Here is an 11,623-nt window from a genome sequence, read left to right on the forward strand (position 1 = left end):
TGCATTTTATAATACTGCTATGGACCAGTTAAAAGGAAACCGATAGCTCTTTCTCCTTATTTTAAACTCCTGAATTGAATTGAAGCTGCTCAGTCGTGTCTGCCTCTTTGCGACCCCATGGGCTGTAGCTATCAGGCTCCTCCATCCATGGGATTCTCCAGGCGAGAGTAATGGAGTGGGTTGCCAGTTCCTTCTGCAGGGGATCTTCCCAACCCAGGGATCGAACCTGGGTCTTCTGCATTCCAGGCAGACGCTTTAACCTCTGAGCCACCAGGGAAGCCCATTTTGAACTTCTGCTAAGTCACTTCAGTCGTGCCTGACTCTGTGTGACTCCATAGACGGCAGCCCACCAGGCTCCCCCATCCCTGGGATTCTCCAGGCAAGAACACTGGAGTGGGTTGCCATTTCCTTCTCTAATATTTTAAACTCCTAGGGCATCCCAAGTTTGTATAATTGGATTATAATGAAATAAAAACACCAAAGGAACTTCCTGATGTATGGGATAAGTTAGAAATCACAACCACTCTTCTAAGTCTATATCATGGAGTTACAATTACATAATTGTATATAAAATTCTAGAAGTACCAAAAGAAATTAAAAAAGAAGAATGCATTCTCTTATTGTAGGGAAAATACAGTGGTGCAGATGATCACAATTCTTCACACTTCCTCCCTTGAATCTTAAGGACTGACTTCTCAGAGAGGACAGACAGGGTCTGTTAGGGAAGAAATCCAGCCCTGTGATGTCAGACTCACCGCTTCCTAAGTCTCAGGGGAGCATTTGTTACTGTCAGACTATAAACAACTAATAACCCGGAAGATTTTCCTCTGACAGCTCCTGAAGCTTGAAACTCTTGTCAGAGATATATTTCTGGTATATCGGGAAGTCTGCTCTCATGGCATGACCTGTTCTTTTGCTAGAATTTTCCAAGAAAAGTGTTTCCTAGATGCCTTGCCTATACCAAAGTATATTAGCATCTGTAACTTTATCCATACATTTAATTGCCTTCAAATGCACAAGTTGGAAAAGGACAATAGAATTATTTGGCTGATATGTCTTCACATCTACCTGAGTTTCTTAAGAAAATGCATTACAAAGCCAATTCAACCAATTGACTTTATCTTACTACAGGCCACATTTACCAAATGTACTTTCCGTTTTTCTTTTATTTGGGTGCACAGTATATGCCTAAGGGTTTTCTGGAGGATAATTTTAAATATTGCAGCATCTACAAAACATCTCCATTTTCAGAGACAAGAAAGAGTCACCTCTTGGTCATACAGAAGAGTTTTGACATTGATGCAAAGAAAGAGAAACAAAGATTGAGGGGGAAATAATTAAGACAGGTATCTAAGCACCAGGCTTTTGGGAGGTCAAGTAATTAGAATAAAGACAGGACTTAACAATTCAGGAAATCTGAGAATTATGATAATTTGTATAATAGGGGCAATGACCTGACGGAACAAAGACTATGTGGAATGTAATAGAAGAAAAATTTAGAACAGAAGAGGTTAGGATGAGCCAAATGAGGAAGAACTTGAGGAAGAAGTTCAGGACTAAAAAAAAAATCTAGTTGGGTTACTTGTCCCTATGGGGATGTTATCGTGATTTTAAAACTGAACTCACTTCTGTGTATACCTGTTCATTAACCATTCAAAGAATATTTGTGTATAGTTTACCCAGAATATTTGTTTTACTCAATGTCATTTTCTACGAAATCTTATCTAAGAACTTGATTTCTCTATTATTCCATCATAAACACTAGACCTGGGTAGACTGAATGACCAATTTTATTCCTGACTAGAGTCCACCATTTTATGCTTGTGTAACACAGAAAGTGACTCCTGTTTCAGTCATGATAGTATCAGTTCAGTTCAGTTCAGTTCAGTCGCTCAGTCGTGTCCGACTCTTTGCGACCCCATGAATTGCAGCATGCCAGACCTCCCTGTCCATCACCAACTCCCGGAGTTCACTCAAACTCATGTCCATCGAGTCGGTGATGCCATCCATCCATCTCATCCTCTGTCGTCCTCTTCTCCTTCTGCCCCCAATCCCTCCCAGCATCACAGTCTCTTCCAATGAGTCAACTCTTCGCATCAGGTGCCCGAAGTATTGGAGTTTCAGCTTTAGCATCAGTCCTTCCAAAGAACACCCAGGACTGATCTCCTTTAGAATGGACTGCTTGGATCTCCTGGCAGTCCAAGGGACTCTAAAGAGTCTTCTCCAACATCACAGTTCAAAAGCATCAATTCTTCAGCGCTCAGCTTTCTTCACAGTCCAACTCTCACATCCATTCATGACCACTGGAAAAATCATAGCCTTGACTAGACGGACCTTCGTTGGCAAAGTAATGTCTCTGCTTTTCAATATACTATCTAGCTTGGTCATAAATTTTCTTCCAAGGAGTAATCGTCTTTTAATTTCATGGCTGCAATCACCATCTGCAGTGATTTTGGAGCCCCCCAAAATAAAGTCTGATGCTGTTTCCACTGTTTCCCCATCCATTTCCCATGGAATGATGGGGGACCAGATGCCATGATCTTCATTTTTTGAATGTTGAGCTTTAAGCCAACTTTTTCACTCTCCTCTTTCACTTTCATCAAGAGGCTTTTTAGTTCCTCTTCACTTTCTGCCATAAGGGGGGTGTCATCTGTATATCTGAGGTTATTGATATTTTTCCCGGCAATCTTGATTCCAGCTTGTGCGTCTTCCAGCCCAGCGTTTCTCATGATGTACTCTGCATAGAAGTTAAATAAGCATGGTGACAATATACAGCCTTGATGTACTCCTTTTCCTATTTGGAACCAGTCTGTTGTTCCATGTCCAGTTCTAACTGTTGCTTCTTGACCTGCATATAGGTTTCTCAAGAGGCAGGTCAGATGGTCTGGTATTCCCATCTCTTTCAGAATTTTCCACAGTTTATTGTGATCCACATAGTCAAAGACTTTGGCATAGTCAATAAAGCAGAAATAGGTGTTTTTCTGGAACTCTCTTCCTTTTTCCATTATCTGGTGGATATTGGCAATTTGATCTCTGGTTCCTCTGCCTTTTCTAAAACCAGCTTGAACATATGATAGTATAACAAGTGTCAAATTTACCCTCCTGCTTGGAACAATGATAAAAATGGACAAAATATATGAGGCAACTGTTTTCAGTTTGAACCTTAGGCATCTCAGGACTGTGACTCAGGTAAAAGGACTAACCCCAGATGAGTTTTCTATTGCTGCCAAAAAAAAAAAAAAAAAAAAAAAAAGCCATGAACAAAGGGACTTGAAATAATACCCAGGGCTCATAGTTCTGTAGGTCAGAAGTCTGTCATGGCTCAGAATATCACAAGGCTGAAATCAGTGTAAGTGAGGCTAAGTTCTTGTCTGCGGGCGGGGGGGGGGGCAGTGAGTGAGGTGAGGGGTCTTCTTTCAGGATCATTCTTATTGTCAGCAGAAGAAGTAGTCTGTCCTTGCTGTTTTAAGAAAGTTTCCAAGTTCTTTGCTAACTGTCAACCAGGGGCTGATCTCAGCTCCTAGAAACCACCAGTAGTCTTTGTCAGGTGTCCTCCGCCATCTTCACATCAGCAAGTGCCCGTCGCATCCTTCTGGTGCTTTAAACCTCTGATTTCCTCTTCTGCTGCCATGGAGAAAACCCTCTGCTTTTAAAAAGCTCAAGTGAATGAGGCAGGCCACCTGGAAAAATCTTTCCATTTTGCAGTCAACCATGCCATATAACATGACTAATGAGGAGAGTAAAATCCATCCCCTAGTTTTGGGGATTTTGCAGAGGCTTCCCTGATAGCTTAGTGGGCTAAGAACCCACCTGCAATGCAGGAGACACAGGAGATGTGGGTTCAATCCCTGGGGTGGGAAGATTCCTGGAGTAGAAAATAACAACCTGTACCAGTATTCTTGCCTGGAAAATTGCATGGACAAAGGAGCCTGGTGAGCTACAGTCCAAAGGGTGGCAAAGAGTTGAAGACGCCTGAGTAACTAAGCAAGGCATGGCATATACCTAGGGGATGGGAAATTCTGGGGGACAACTTAGAATTCTGGCTCCTACCCACCCTGTGCTGCCATGCTCCATGAATACACACATGTGCACACACGCATACACACCACTTGGGCCACTTGTCTTTCCACACAAAGTGAATGAACAGGTGGGTGAAAGCTCTGTCACTTTGGAGGGTTTTAAAACTTCCCTGGAGAAAGTCTGGACTTGGGTACCTAGATGGTGTGTCTATGACCAACCTCATGTGTTTTACCTGACTTTGAATCCCTTATTTCATAAATGAAAAGACAGGTCACAATGAGGTCACAGCCCAAGGTCACATCAGAGGGGCACTGGCAGAGCTGAGATGAGAGCTAAAATCTCAAGTTCATCAGTCTGACAATCTCTGCTTTCTATAGGGTGTGTTTGCTTGATAATGCTAAATATGAAAGAAAAAAACTCTCTCCTGGCCAGCTTACTTGGTGGTTGGTGGGTTAGTCACTCAGGTGTGTTCAACTCTTTTGTGAACCCATGGACTGTAGCCTGCCAGGCTCCTCTGTCCATGGGATTCTCCAGGCAAGAATACTGGAGTGGGTAGCCATGCCCTTCTCCAGGGGATCTTCCCAACCCAAGGATCAAACTCAGGTCTTCCACACTGTGGGCGGATTCTTTACCAACTGAGCCACCACGGAAGCATAATTACATTATGCGTGACTACGAGTTACTGGCTTCTTGGGCCAGGAGGGACAGTCGGGGCAGATCCCAAGGAGAGTCCATGTCACCTTGAGAGGGAGCCTTTGGCACTTTCTTTAAGCAAGGGCTGGCGCTCACGTCTCCTGTAAACAGGAGGAGCCAGGGGAGAGTGGACCATGTCTGCGGTTCAGAGGGTTTAGGAGCATCTGAAGATTCCAGACTTGGGCGATGTGTCCATCTCCTGTGAAAGCCCATTCTTTCCCAGCCAGGGCTGTGACCTTGCCACAAAATGTAAGCAAAATTCAGGTCCAGCTGCCTGACACTCAAAAGCCAATAAAGAGGCAAGGTTGGTGGAAAGGAAAGGCCTGCCCTGGATGGGAGTTTAACCACCTTTGGAGCTTGGCTTCTCTTATAGTTAAGTCCTTGGTCTGGTTCTCAGTTTTTGCTTTTGTTCTTTTGATGCAGACAAGAACTCCTTTATATGCAATGAAGGAGCCTTTTGGTCTTCACGTAACTTTTATTACTTCACGTAACTTTAATTACTAATCTGTGCACTCAGCATCGGGTTACTCTTTTTAAAAATTAATTTTATTGGCGTATAGTTGCTTTACAATGTTGTTAGTTTGTTAGTATGTAAAGCATAGTTGCTTTACAATGTTGTTTGTTTTTCTCACACAACTAACAACACAACCTTTTTGAAAGTGTCAATTATACTTGGCAATAGCCACTTAGTTCCATTATCCTTATAGTTATTAATTCCCCCATATTTCTCAAAAGCTGATATACTCTATCAGCTAATACCTTTCCTTCCAACGGTATGTGTGTGCATATGTACTAAGTCACTTCAGTCGTGTCTGACTTTTTGTGACCCTATGGACTGTAGCCCACCAGGTTCCTCTGTCCATGGGATTCCCTAGGCAAGAATACTGGAGTGGATTGCTATTCCCTTTCCCAGGGGAGCTTTCTGACCCAGGGCTTGAACCTGTGTCTCCTGAGGCTACTGCATTGCAGGCAGATTCTTTACCGCTGAGCCACCAGGGAAGCCCACCACCAGTGAAAGCTTTAACAATTACATGGATACCTTTTGCCCAGAGATATCTGTGCCCAGGTACCACTGATGCAGTCCCTATCGCCATCCAAGTGGTGGGGGATCCAGCTCTCAGATCTCAGCATTTGCTGTTATGGGCCATGCCTGGGTTCCCTGGGAAGCTGACTCTGAAAGAGATTAGCACGCAAGGCATTTATTGAGGGAGAATCATGAGATTCATACCTAAGGAAGGGAGAAAAGAAAGGAGGAGGAACAGGGACTATTGGAGTAGTGACGCAATTTCAGCAAAGTCTCAGCTGATTTCACAGGAATTTTGCAGTTGGGATGCTCTTTAGAGGTGTCCAAAGTTGGGACTAGGGAATAGGCCTTTATAGGGACCCTCCATGTCTACCCCTTGACCAATCTTTGGTGCAGGCACACTCTGAAAAGGGGCTTCGTCTTGGGTGGGGCAGCTTTACTCAGCTGAGGTTGAAGCTGTGGGCAATCATCCAGCAGTTCTATCAGCTTAGAAAACAGGCCTTTTATACCTGGAGGAGGATCTGGGCAGCATGTTATGACATCTAGTAAAGTAAATTCCTACTTTAATGAAGGTTTGCTGTTGTTGTTCAACTGCTAAATCATGTCCGACTTTTTGTGACCCCATGGACTGCAGCAAGCCAGGCCTTCCTGTCCCTCACCATCTCCCAGAGTTGGCCCGAGTTCATGTCCATTGCATAGGTGATGCTATCCAACCATCTCATCCTCTGTCTCCCTCTTCTCCTTTCCCCCTCAGTCTTACCCAGCATTAGGGTCTTTTCCAATGAGTTGGTTCTTCACATCAGGTGGCCAAAGTATTGGAACTTCAGCTTCAGCATCAGTCCTTCCAGTGAGTATTCAAGGTTGATTTCCCTTAGGATTGACTGGTTTGATCTCCTTGCTGTCCAAGGGACTCTCAAGAGTCTTCTCCAACACCACAGTTCAAAAGCATCAACTCTTCTACATTCTTAATAAAGATAATTCAGTGGAAAAATTATGTCCCCATCAACTCTAGTTTCTCATGTGGCTGTTAACAAAGATACTGCCATTTAAATGGGGACAATAACTGCTAATTTCAGATTCAGTATATCAGAGGAAATTAACAAATTCAATAGTGCTTGTCTTTTATAAGTAAATCTATTCTAAACGGCCAATATTATGATTATGTGGAGGAAAGACAATCCAGCAACTCAGAAGCATTTATTTAGAAATATTTCAGAAATCATATTTTATCTATAACATCAGTAAGACTAAAGCAGCTGCTAATAGCAGCCAACATAGAAAGATAAAAGAAATGTCTAGAAGGACAAATTACTGAGTTTTTTTTAACCCTTGCATAGATCTCCCAATAGAAATTTCTCAATCTCTGTGGCTTTCCTTCATAGATTTACCCAAGTCTTCTCCGCCCTTTCCTTGGGGTTTTAAATGGCTTCCCAGCTGGTGCTAGCGGTAAAGAATCTGCCTGCCAATGCAGGAGATGCAAGAGATGAGGATTTGATCCCTGGGTGGGAAGATCCCCTGGAGTAGGAACTGGCACCCCACTGCAGTATTCTTGCCTGGAAAAATTCCATAGGCAGAGGCACTTGGCGGGCTACAGTCTGTGGGGTTGCAAAGAGTGAAACACAACTGAGCACAGCCAACAGCCAGCACCCAACCGTATGTGCCACCTGTTCAGCTTTTGTGCAACTACAGAGCTCAGGCCATTTCACTTAAATCCCTTGCGAATTCTCCGTAGCTCAGCTTTGTTCTGCAGACAGCTTTTGCTGGCTGATTCCAACAGCTGCTGCTAGAAGGCCACTGACAATGAATCTGAGTTGTTCAACAACAGTCAATTTGCTGTTCATCCCTGTGGCTACCCATGATGGAACTGTCTGGGATTGCTAGCTCAGATCTGTTTATGAGAAGCCTCTGCTTCAGATGAATGCAATTATTTTAATGCACCTGCAGGTGACATTTACTCTTTCCTCCTGCTGATCCATTGATAAAGCATCGAGTCCACTCTAACCAGAACTAAAAAAAAATTGTTTTCTTTTTTGTTTTGAACTAGAAATGTTTATTGCAGAAATTTGCCTCAGGTTCCGATTGAGTGGCCCCAGCTGGGGTTGGCTTGGGGCCCTCTGCCTGGGTCAGGCAAGTGAAATAGAGAAGGAAGGGGAAAAGGAATACCTCTGGATAGAGGCCTCACAGCTGCACATGCAGTTGCTGGCCAAGCTACTGGTGAGGCCTGGGCCAGGGGACCCTGTTTATGGAGTTCATGGACTTCCCCTTCCTCTGTCAGAAGCAGTACCTCTTGAGCCATTAGTTCCCAAACAGGAACACCAAAGAATCGTCTGGTAACAAACCTGTCTCCTGCCAGAAGTCCCCAGTGGTGTCTGCAGGGAGCCCACCCTTGCCTTTTGTGTTGTGGGCTCATCCCCGCCCTTTAGTCACAAAGACATCATTCACCTTCAGATCTGCCAACATCTGGACTCCGTAACCTTTGGAGCCCCAAGCTGCCCTGCAAACCCCAGAACGTGGGTCTAGATAGCGCTGAAGGTAAAGGCTCCAAGGACTCCAAACTGTACCTCCTCCTTGCCCTTGAACTCTGCCAGGTTCCACTTGTTCCAGGCTCACCTTCACACATCACCACAGATGGCTGAATGGCCGCTCCCACCTTGATGGGACCACAGATATGGGGGCGCTTCTGAAACCACCTATCTGCTCTCATTTGCATCCGGGTACCTCCTGCTCCATCCAGGACATCCAGGCCGGCCAGCCACACAACCACCAGCCCGGTTTCCTCTTCTGCTGTTTTGTTTTTTAATCAAGAAAAGGTTGTGGTGAAGGCGCTAAGGCAGTTTGGGGTCTGTGGATGTAGGAAATGGAAGATTCAGTTCTGTGATAGTTAAAAATCATGTCTGCATGTGGAAACAGTACCGACGGTCACATAAGAGTCCTCAGCCCCAAACAAACGTGCTACCTTGTATTTGTTTGATTATTTTGTTTCTTAAGAAAAGGAGTACGTCAAGGCTGTATATTGTCACCCTGCTTATTTAAATATGCAGAGTACATCATGAGAAACGCTGGACTGGAAGAAACACAAGCTGGAATCAAGAATGCTGGGAGAAATATCAATAACCTCAGATATGCAGATGACACCACCTTTATGGCAGAAAGTGAAGAGGAACTAAAAAGCCTCTTTATGAAAGTAAAAGAGAAGAGTGAGAAAGTTGGCTTAAAGCTCAACATTCAGAAAACGAAGATCATGGCATCCGGTCCCATCACTCCATGGGAAATAGATGGGGAAACAGTGGAAACATTGTCAGGCTTTATTTTTGGGGGCTCCAAAAATCACTGCAGATGGTGACTGCAGCCATGAAATTAAAGACGCTTACTCCTTGGAAGGAAAGTTATGACCAACCTAGATAGCATATTCAAAAGCAGAGATATTACTTTGCTGACTAAGGTCCATCTAGTCAAGGCTATGGTTTTTCCAGTAGTCATGTATGGATGTGAGAGTTGGACTGTGAAGAAGGCTGAGTGCCGAAGAATTGATGCTTTTGAACTGTGGTGTTGGAGAAGACTCTTGAGAGTCCCTTGGACTGCAAGGAGATGCAACCAGTCCATTCTAAAGGAGATCGGCATTGGGTATTCTTTGGAAGGAATGATGCTAAAGCTGAAACTCCAGTTCTTTGGCCACCTCATGCAAAGAGTTGACTCATGGAAAAGACTTTGATGCTGGGAGGGATTGGGGGCAGGAGAAGAAGGGAACGACCGAGGATGAGATGGCTGGATGGCATCACTGAGTCGATGAACACAAGTCTGAGTGAACTCCGGGAGATGGTGATGGACAGGGAGGCCTGGCATGCTGCGATTCATGGGGCTGCAAAGAGTCGGACACGACTGAGCGACTGAACTGAACTGAACTGAATGAGTGCATGTTTTTGCCAGTTCTCTAATGCTTGATTAGTTAGTAGCCAGAATCTCCGCTAGGCATTTTCCAAAATCAAGAAGTATTTTCTCTTGTTTAATCAAGCCTAACTTTTAGACCTTTTAAATAAAAAAGAAGCATTCATAAAATCAAGAAAATTAAAAAAATATATCTTTTGTTTCTACGGGACACAATCGTATACAGCATTCAGATGCCAGTCATCTGGTTTCAGTTCTCTCCTTTGTCTGTGGACTCTCTTCCCCGTATGTCTGCGCAGACTGTTCTCCCTGTGTTTAAAGGATGAACACAGTGATTTTGCCCATCCCCAGGCATCTACCTCAAGCAGGAGAGGTTAATGGCCCCTCTTATTACTAGTACCGCTAGATTCAGTGGTAAGACCAAGCAAGCCTCTGTTACTTCATCAGAGGAGGGTTTGACAGGATCTTTCTGTTCTTTAGCAGCAAAAATAAACAGCATCATAGAAACTCTGCAGGCATCAAACCTTCTAGCAGTAACACACAATCTCTGTAAGCTAAATACACATGCTTTTATTGTGGTAAAAATATAACTTTCTAAGAAAGGTGCACACAGATCTCTGTGTCACTTAACTGAGAACAATAGTTAACTGTCCCAAATTCCTATGTTCATTTTTTTAGCTCAGATGAAAGTAAAGTATCCTGATATTTGTGGTAGGTGTTAAAGGGATGTGAAGCTTTTGCTGTGGCATTTTATTAAGCATATATTTATCAGAAGCTATCAAAACAAAGTGGGAAGGATTGTGATTTATTTGACAAAAGGCCAGTTCAACTTCAGAGGTCTTGATTATATATGTCTAAATCTAAAATCTCAATAGGACTTTGCTTAAACAAAATTGCATATTTCCTGTAAAGAAGCTGTGTTTATTTATGTATTGGTATGGTGAAACTAAGAAAATAATTATCTTAAGAAAAGGACTTGAGCTTTATACTTAAGGACCACTTATTTGAATTTTTTGTGTTTTTTTTGGCAGTCTCAAAGAGTGGTGTTATTGAATGTTGCAAAGTAGTAATTAGAATCTTCTGCTTCTGAATTGGGCAGAAATTACAGCTGAAATAGAACACTGTTGGAAGGAAAGGCACTAAATTTATTATGGCAGAGCTATAAGAAGATCTCATTATAGGAGTGCAATTCTCTGAAAACTGTCAGGAGTGAAAGAATGTTCAGTAGCCTTTACCTTGAAAGAGATAGGAGGGGCAGGAAGGAGGAAGCCTGTAGGAACTGGAGATTTCTGTGTTTATACAGAGAGACTATCCCCAGATGGTCATTGATATCTACCGAAAGCAACCTGATAGTCAGGAAGGTGCAAATGTGCTAAGATTAGTTGTCCTACCTCAGGGGTTCCCAATCTCTGGGACCTAATGCTTGGTGATCTGAGCTGAAGCTGATGTAATGATAATAGAAATAAAATGCACACAAAATATAATGCTCTCGAATCATCCCCAAGCCATTTCCCACCCCATCTGTGGAAATACTGTCTTCCATGAAACCGGTCCCTGGTGCTACCAAGGTTGGGGACGGATCTTGCAGCACTAGATTTGGCTCCATTGTAAGGTACACCTGATGGTCATGTTGAGGCAAAGCAGTCCGATGCCTTCACCTGCCTCTCTTCTATGCAGTTGCCAGGAACCAGGAGCTGTAGATGATCACTGATTGGGGTTATTTGGCAGAAGGAGGGACTAACTCATTTTTAATAGGTTGTTTTATGAGGGGGGTTATTAGCTCTGGGGAGAGATAACAAGAGTTAACTCAACTTGTAGTTGGATCATGTGATATAATGCCCTGGGGCATGTATTGAACTGATACTTTGAGCCCAGAGTAGCCCCTGATGTGAATAGGTGGCTGTCCTCACCAGATTTTATACTCTTACACATGGAAGGACAGAAGTATGTGCTCACTGTTTGTAACTAAGCTACTTTTTCCCTTTCTCTTTTAATTTTTTA

At 43.4% G+C, this 11,623-nt stretch overlaps 1 non-coding gene across 1 annotated transcript; it reads right to left on the reverse strand.

Annotated features, from left to right (window-relative positions):
* Nucleotides 1-205: 205 nt before the first annotated feature.
* TRNAS-GGA (transfer RNA serine (anticodon GGA)) lies at nt 206-277 on the reverse strand. The gene has a single exon. It is a non-coding gene; the product is annotated as a tRNA-Ser (tRNA).
* Between the last annotated feature and the right edge of the window lie 11,346 nt (nt 278-11,623).

This window comes from Capricornis sumatraensis, chromosome 5, assembly GCF_032405125.1.
Source record: "Capricornis sumatraensis isolate serow.1 chromosome 5, serow.2, whole genome shotgun sequence".
NCBI lineage: Eukaryota > Metazoa > Chordata > Mammalia > Artiodactyla > Bovidae > Capricornis > Capricornis sumatraensis.